Below are 8,720 nucleotides of genomic sequence, written 5' to 3'. Positions count from 1 at the left end.
ACATTATACTTGCCACCACCAACATCTTAGCATTGTAATTGGGAGCATGTTAGCATTGAGCTTTAAAGCACTGCTGTGACTATGGCTGGCTGTAGATTCTTGTAACTGAGATTGTCTCATTTTTCTTCAAAAGAAAAACTGATGCCATATGAATAATTTAAAATGATTTAATCACATAACGTTTGTATGTACAGTGGCTATAATGTAGTCAGTCTGACAAACGTCAATATTTGTTTATTCAGGTTTATTTTCTAATTGTTATTGGTAAAAAGGTTGTTTAATCCACATGAGATTACAATGTGAAGAGTGAACAGGTTAGCTGTCTTCCTTTTTAGATTACATTTAACTTGTGTTATGTCTGATATTCGTTGTTTTTCTCTTGTCTTATATATATTTTATTGCTTTTTTTTCAATTTTATAACTTTTATATATAGTCATATATAATAGTCGTATATACTATAGTCATTGTTTAATGTATTGTTAGTCCTATTAGTTTTTCACTCAAGTGTAAAGCAGTGCACTTACTTGTATGAAAGGTCTTATTCAAAAAGTTTGATTGATTAAAAAGATAAATGAAAGCATTTTGTAGGAAATATTCTTTTGAAATTCATAGAAGCAAATGGTCGTAAAGAATCTTTTTTTCTAACTTTTAAAACCTGAAGACCCCGGGTCAAAAAGACAGCACTCTCCTGTATTCTGTTGACAATTATAAGAAGTGCATGTCAGTTGTTTTTGACAGACTGGTGAAAAAGGTTAGAGGTTAAGACCATAAGACAAAACCCTTTAATTCTGCACCTTTGTGTGACAAAACATTAGATGATGCCGGAGGCTTTTCTTTCGAAGGTTAGACTTTCACACATTCTTTTTCGTGATGACTCCCGTCCATGTTTTCCTGCTGGATCGTTTTCTTCTTCTCTCTCTTGCTTTATCTTCGTCTCGTGCTTGCTCTGTCCCCGAGCTGCCTGCCAGACTTGTGAATTGAACATGTTGTAAATTCAACATAAATCCTGCATCCGCACTTACATACATATGGGGGTGGAAGAGGGGATTGTGAGTTGGCTCTCACTCTAAAATAAATCTCACGATTTAGCAACTGAACACAATCTTTCTGCAGAACTTCTACCTCTAGTCATTTAGAGCTTTTGGTGACTGTTTATTCCTGTGCTGGACTTCTGCTGATTTATGTCCTCACTGTGCAAAGACAAAGGCAGCACAGAGAGGTGAAAGGCTACTCCTTGTACATACACAGAGGTATGCAATGCTGCAGCCCCCCCGGAGCCCCCACCACTTGGCTAGCCCTGTTCTCCAAAAAGGCCTGCTCCATATATCGTCTGCACACCAACTCAGAAGTAGGTCAATAAAAGAGTTTGGACTGCAGTTCTCAGAAACTAAAAGAGGATAAACTTTCAGAGGTAGTTGAGTGTGTAATGGGCCAGTGAGCATGACCTAACCTAGTGTGGCGTACACGTTTTTTAGGCCATCCTCTGTGTGAAGGAAGAAGGAAACATACTTATCAATTCTTATCCAAAGTTTGTTGAAGTATCACTTTTATTATACTGTCAACTGTGAGACCCCAGTGGATCTGCATAATAGCTGTAGAGAAATTAGCCACACGTCTCATTTTATCGTATACATACAGTAGTTGTAGTTAATGTGTCACTTCTGCCACTGCCACTTCTCCAGCATGCACACATACACTCAGATGAGAGCCACAATCGACACACTAACATGAAGAAACCCCAAATAGATCAGGTAAGTCCCCCAACAAAGTGACAAGGACGTAGCGCCACTGTGCTATTCAGTTCACTACAGCTACTGTGATTTCCAGGGACTACCAACTGTATTTACTTTCAGTCAGATTTAAAGATGTCCTATGTCCGTGTAAAGTTTGTTGATAGCTAAACCACAGCTATGTAACAATTGGTAGGACCTTCTCAGGCTAGGTGAATATCAATATAGAACAGTCTTGCTTGAAGAGCTTTGTTTTTACACCTACCTGTTTTTGTTTTTTTGTACTAAGAAAATCTATTAATCTCTTCACTCTTTCTCATTTAGCAAATCCATTTCAGTGCCTTGTTGCTGCTCGTTATAATAAAGTGAATTTGAAATGTAAACAGTTAGGTATACAGTGGAATGAATGCAGTACGTCCATATAGTTATAAACCATCAAAACCAGAGCTGTTGATTTGAGACGTTAAACTTTAATTTTAGACTTCAATCTTGAAAATGAAGACGTCAGACTTGACTTAGAAATGACTGCTGTGATAATTGACATATTTGATCCCCAGACTTGACTTCAGACTTGAAGGCAATTTTCAACATTTTTAACAAGACATTCATCTTGACTATAAATAGTTGTGACTTGACTTGGATTTGCCTGTGGGAGTTGGCGATAGGATGTATGGACAAATATAATACAGGTATAATGCAGCCCAGTATAGAAGAGTTCATTTTGGCCTTGCTGACTCTGTCTCATGCAGCTCAGTTCAAAGCACCATCAGCTCTCATGTCTGAAGGTCTGCAGGATCAGATGCCTTGGAGGTGAGGAATTCAAACAAAAAATGGAGGGATGAAAGAGGGGAGAACATTGGAACGACATGGGGAAGCTGAGACACACAACATCACACATGCACCATGCTTCCACCCATGCATTCCTTTTAAATGAAGGCCAAGCGGGAGGGTTCGTCTCACACAGGGAGATCTGTCAGTCTGTTGTTCGGCGGCAGTTTGAAGAAGCATGAGTAGACAGATCTGCTTTTACCAAAATGTAAAATATATCAAATTTACTTGCCGCCCCCACTCGCTTCTGGCTTTGTTTGGCGAGTCAGCTCGGACATAATACAATTCAATGAAACTGATTTAATAAAGAGAGAAAGATAGTGAGAATAACATTAAAATGACACAGGGAGAAAGCTGCTTTGCAAATTAGCATCGCGGCAATTTTCACTCAAACATGGGAGGAAAGGGCACGATAATAAAACCAACAATGTTGATTTTTTTTAAAAACCCTTGGACATTAATTATGAATATTATCTCAGCACTCTGTGTTTCATATACATCTTTGCATCCCACCCTGAGTGTTGACAAGGTAAAAAAAAAGCGGCTTTCGCAGAGGCTGTTTTTTTTGTTGTTTTAGGCTCAAACCTGATTGGTGCTCCTTAATGTGCTGTGGAGGAGATGAGGAAAGGATTGAGGGCAGAGGGTAGGAAGTCAGTAAGAGGAAGAGGTGGGAGACAAGCAGGTCAGGCTTTGTTTTTTAAAACACACCATCTTCCATCTGGACCTCATTGGACAGAGAAACCTGAATATCATCCCAGTTATGCAACTCAGTTATACCAGCATAGACCTCCATGTAGGAGAATCACAGAAACATCTTTATACAAGGTGATCATCCAAGAGGTCACGTATCGGAGAATCACTGGCAACTTTTTTGGGGGGCTGGGGGGGAGATTTAGTGTCCTGGCTGGCTCTGTGGGTGAGCTGAAGGTCAATAGCAAAATGTTTGGGGTCTTGAACGTGTGAACATGGGTACAAGGTCTTAAATTTTGGGTCAAGGGTTGACGTTTATGGGCCAAAGAAAGTGTTTAGTGTTTAGAGACCAACCTCAAGCCAGCAGACAAGGTAAGAATCCTTCTCCACAGGCCCCAGGAAGCGACAGAAGAGGTAGTTTTGTTTCTGGGTCTGAAATGAGTTCTTCCTTAGTGGCAGTGGGTTTATTGTTCTAGCGAAAGGGGAGAGGATTGATGCCTATAGGTAGCAGGGGAGAAAAACCGTGTGCGGCCAGAGTATCTGGAATGCATTACATATCCGTCTCCCAGTCGAAAAATACCTCACCTCACAACATCGCACTCCCCATGTGGTCCAGGCTCGCTACACAAGCTTCATGTTACAGAAGGATCAAGGAATCGCACGCTAACAGGCAGTGGAATAAGAGGCGTTCGTTTCCAATCTTTTAAGAGTTAAATGGTGGGAAACATCTCTGATGCTGATGGAGAGTTGTTTTCTTATGACTAGATAGAGTCTTAAGAACATTTTGTTATGAATATTGAAACTCAAAGAACCACAGCTCACTAAACAGACACAAATGTAATATTAAGTTATTAGGAAAAGTTAATGAAAACAAATAAAGCAACTCAGGATTAGTTGTATTTGTCATTACTATAAGAATTAGTTTGATTATCATTTTTACATTAGAAAGAATTACATAATTTTCTTGACTGCAGCTAATGCATATTTTCTATGAATCTCTGTAAATATCATACATTTGTGGCCTATATATACATTTACATATACTAATACTATTTTTGTGTGTAACGATGATATTCTCCATGCATGCATTGTTATAGGTGGTTCTGTTGTAGTGGTTGGTTGGGCTTAACTGTTGAGTGAATGTTATTGCATAAATGCAGAAAATTAAAATAGGTATTTCAAAAATCCTCACTTACAAGGTCCTTACAACTCGATAATTATATTTATGTGATTCTAAGATAACAAGCTCTTCCCTCATGCCACAATTTTATAAGCATGCACCCATGTATAAAGTGAAGTGGCTATATTGTAAAGAAACCTGTCTCTTTATCCATTTACTGCAGTTACTGGTTGCTTCTTTAGACTTGCACTAGTCAGCAGTAGGTGATAAAATGCATTTAGGATAAAAGGAAAAAAGAAGTTTCAGATGTATCTTCGCTGTTATCTGGAGTGCTCTCCACTTATACATTTTATATTAGACTGTGTATAAGTACTGGTGCCAGTGGTTTAACACAGAGCAGTCCAAAGAATCAGCTGTATGCCAGCTGTGAACGACTTCATGATGAGAAAAGAGGACGTTTAAGAGAGCTACCTGACCTGTGGGCAGTCTCCATCTCCCTGGCATTTCTGGAATCCCTTTGTACACAAGCACTTTATCTCAAGCCAGTAAAGTTACTCTATTGCCTCTTTTTGCCTTTTCAAACAGATTTTATGGCAGTCCACACATAGCTATCTGGGCTTAAACTTCCAGCTACAAAAGCTGGTGATCTCAGTTGAGCTTTTTAACCGTTCATCACACAACCTTTGTTGCTTTTAATGCCACTGCTTGCACGTGCTGCCTGAGCCGCTGTATTTGGCTGGCTTTAATGACGCTGTGCAGTATCTCCAAAACTGTATAAGAATATGCCAGCTGTCACACACAAACATACACACTTAGGTTGATCCCCATCTGTGTAATGTATAGGCTCATTCTAATCCAAACACCCTGACAGTGGCTCAATCAGTGCTCAAATTGAGTGCCAATCCATTCTTACAAACATGGGGCCCAACATGATCTAAAGGCTACCAGCCTTTTTTGATTTATTATTGGGGGAGTGATCGAGCACACAGACACACAGACACACACACACACACACACACACACACACACACACACACACACACACACACACACACACACACACACACACACACACACACACACAATAACCACAATCCCGAATGCAGCTGCACATATGCCATGTCAAAGGAGGCCTCAAATGAATTGGTCAATTGTTGGTAATCATGAGATCTATATTTTCCCCAAAGCACCAACAATCTGGCTCGCATTAGGCTGTCCAGGGGTAAAAAAAAAACTTGCAGACTTGCAGGAGGACATACCTTAAAATGGCTACCCTGTCCACATGTTGCCTGGAAGTCTGTCAAACTACGAAACAAAAGCCCCTTCTGTTGTCTTTTGAAAGGCAGCCTCATTTTGAATCGACCAAGCCATGTTCGGGAGACTATCTGAAGAGCATCCAGATGTCAGAAGACTCAAGTCGAAGCAGCCGCCATCAACTGTGGGCATTGAGTTATTATTACACAGCTTTGGAAATTGCTCCGATATTAAAGCTGTGGGCTTATTTTGGGCTTCAGCAGAACTCCATGACTTTGCTACAACAGAACAGAGTGTGCGTGAGAGTGAGGGACTGCAGAGTACATCAAAAGAACAATGGAGGCTGTTTTGTCAGCCTTGCAAATTCAAAGGCCACTAATTGAAGATAATGGAAAAATTTTAAATTAAAAGGTGAACAATAGGTGAAACAGTTTGGTGATGTAAATGAGGTTACACTCGAGCATATAAAACATTTGAAAAATCCAGATCTGTCAGGGGTTTCCATTCATGTCAGTGAACACTGTGTAACATTGTCTCCCTGTGAGCCTTGATGACCACATTGTGTCCATGGATCTGGACCTCCTGTCTCACGCATTCTTTTCCTGTATCATGTCACAGGACCCGTCTCAGCGGGGAGCCCATTGGGTTTCCTAACAGGCTTTTAATTGACTTTATGATTATATTATTATATGAACCGTGCTTTCAGCACTGCTCTGCACTCTCCAAAAGAGAGATCTGGACTTATATCAAACACATAAAGGTGCTGTCCAGAAAACTGGACATACCAGATCTCAAGCTATGCGGAGATTTGTACACCAGAGGTGTTAAATATTTGCTACAATAGATGAGGTCTTGTTTAACATCGACTGGCAATACTTCAGCATTTTACCCGATATATTGAACATATTAGGGAATGGTATGAAATGAATTACAGCTAATAACAATAACAATGTCTTTCATGACTTCATGGCTACAAAACACAAAAATGCAGCTTTTCCATTAAGAAAGTTCCCAGATGTTCCCAGATGTTGCATCCCAGTGACTTTGGTGATTCCCTAACTTTTTCTCTAATGCCATCATCAGGTATTCATGTGTGTGGTTTTGAGTAAAAAATCAATAAAACTAGACATTCATGTTCCCCTTAGGATGAATTGTGATAACTTTTAATCCCCTGATTTTTCCTTTAGCGACATCATCAGGTCAGAAAGTCTTTTAGTCTCATAAAATACTGGACAGACCTCTGCAGCCTTCTACAATTATTTAATTGAAACAATCTGAGTGGATGAACTGCTCACAACTCATACATACATCAAACATATCCAACCTGTCATGAGTAGACACTGCTTTTAAAGTGGTCAGAGACCACTGTTGTAGACATATGATCATTTCCTTCTTGCAGTATGTTTGCAAGAACATTTTGTTCCCTGTGTTTGAAAAGTATGTGTATCTTTAAAAAATCATGTATCTGCTATCTGCTTCTGATCTGTAGAGTGGCCTGTGTTTGTCCAATGACTTAACCAGCACACTGGAAAGGTTTCTAAACCCAAACAAATATGGAGATATCATACCACCGTGACATCCAGGGTCGCCACCATGAACATGTACAATAACAATATGACAGCATGTTGGCAGTAATGCAGTACAGGAATCAGTACCATTTGACAGAAATGTTTGATACACATTCGCTCAGTGCAACATTGAGCAGAACCATTCAAGTATTATTAAACCAATTCAGTTGCTTGTGGGAGAGTGAACTGGGGTAAATTCACATCGTTTTAGAGTGTGTAATATCCTGCACTTTTGAGGGCATACTTGTCTATTTCTGAGTCAAAATTGGAGCACAACCTACTTAATGTTGGTCTCACCACAAATCGGGCAAAGTCCTCACTCCTGCATAATTGTTCCCCCCTTTTCACCTAAAGCAGTGTCAGCAGCTCTTAACCATCCTAAACCTCTCTGTCTCACCTTCTCAGTCCCAGCTGCCCAGGTATCACTCAACACGCCCCGGCTTTATCCCCCACCTTCAATTTGGCTTTATTGCCGATGTGGAATGCCTGGTATGTCCATAGGCTCACCCATCCTCTTCATCCACACACACAATCAACAATGCAAGCACATGTCTGGGCTTGTTCTTTTCCACAGCAGACCTAGTTCCAGTTGCAGGCCTGGCACTGATACATGCAGACATGGTCAGATAGGGTTTAACCAAACCCCTGTCATGGCACCAGCTCCAAGGCCTTGTCTGCCTGTCTGTCACTGCGAGCAGGTGGTGCCTAGAAGCCAAGTTCCAGTCCGAGATTTCACCTCTGCTCGCCCCAACCTTGAGCTCACCCAGAGACCTCTTCTTTGTGTCGGTTGGCATTGAGGAATCATGTTGCCTGTTTGAAATATTCATGCTGCGCCAGACTTGATGAAAGGACACATTCTTCTAGCTCCCACCTTTTCTGCTGAGGAAGTGTGGAAATGGGCCCGCCGAGGGGCAGAAACAGATCCAGCCTGTGGATGCTGGGAAAGTGTGTCAGGATCTTAGAGTCAGATATCCTAAAGAATTTGAGAAAATGCATACCTTTAGATGCACACATGCCCATGCGCACACACACAAATGCAAAAGAAAAAGTATATTTCTTGCATACACACGCGCACACATATTCATGCTTTGCTTGCTGGAAATGATGGATGATGTGCATGAAATTCTCCTACACTTTGCAGACCTTTACCTCCCCTACATCACCTCTTGTGGGAATAGGTGGAGGTCCTCTTACATTTTAGCTGTCTCATGGGAAACGTAAAAAAAAGAGGCCCAACATGTGGTCCACATACCCATTCAGCTCGGAAGTTTACTGTCCTAATAATATGGCTAAACAAATGCCAAATCAAACAAAGCGCTCTGGCCCTCCTCCTGTCTTGAAAGACAAACAACGCACACTCAGTGCTAGGAGTTCTATCTATCTAGGCTTACTTTTAGTTCTTTCTCATGTGTAGACATATACACGATGATATATATATATACATATATATATATATATATATACAGAAACCAATTCAAAGCTGAAATACCTATTGAGAGTAGTATCAGAAAGAGAGATCTCAGAGGAAC

Source organism: Perca fluviatilis, chromosome 8 (assembly GCF_010015445.1).
Source record: "Perca fluviatilis chromosome 8, GENO_Pfluv_1.0, whole genome shotgun sequence".
In the NCBI taxonomy this organism is placed as follows: domain Eukaryota; kingdom Metazoa; phylum Chordata; class Actinopteri; order Perciformes; family Percidae; genus Perca; species Perca fluviatilis.
This window is presented reverse-complemented; position numbering follows the sequence as displayed.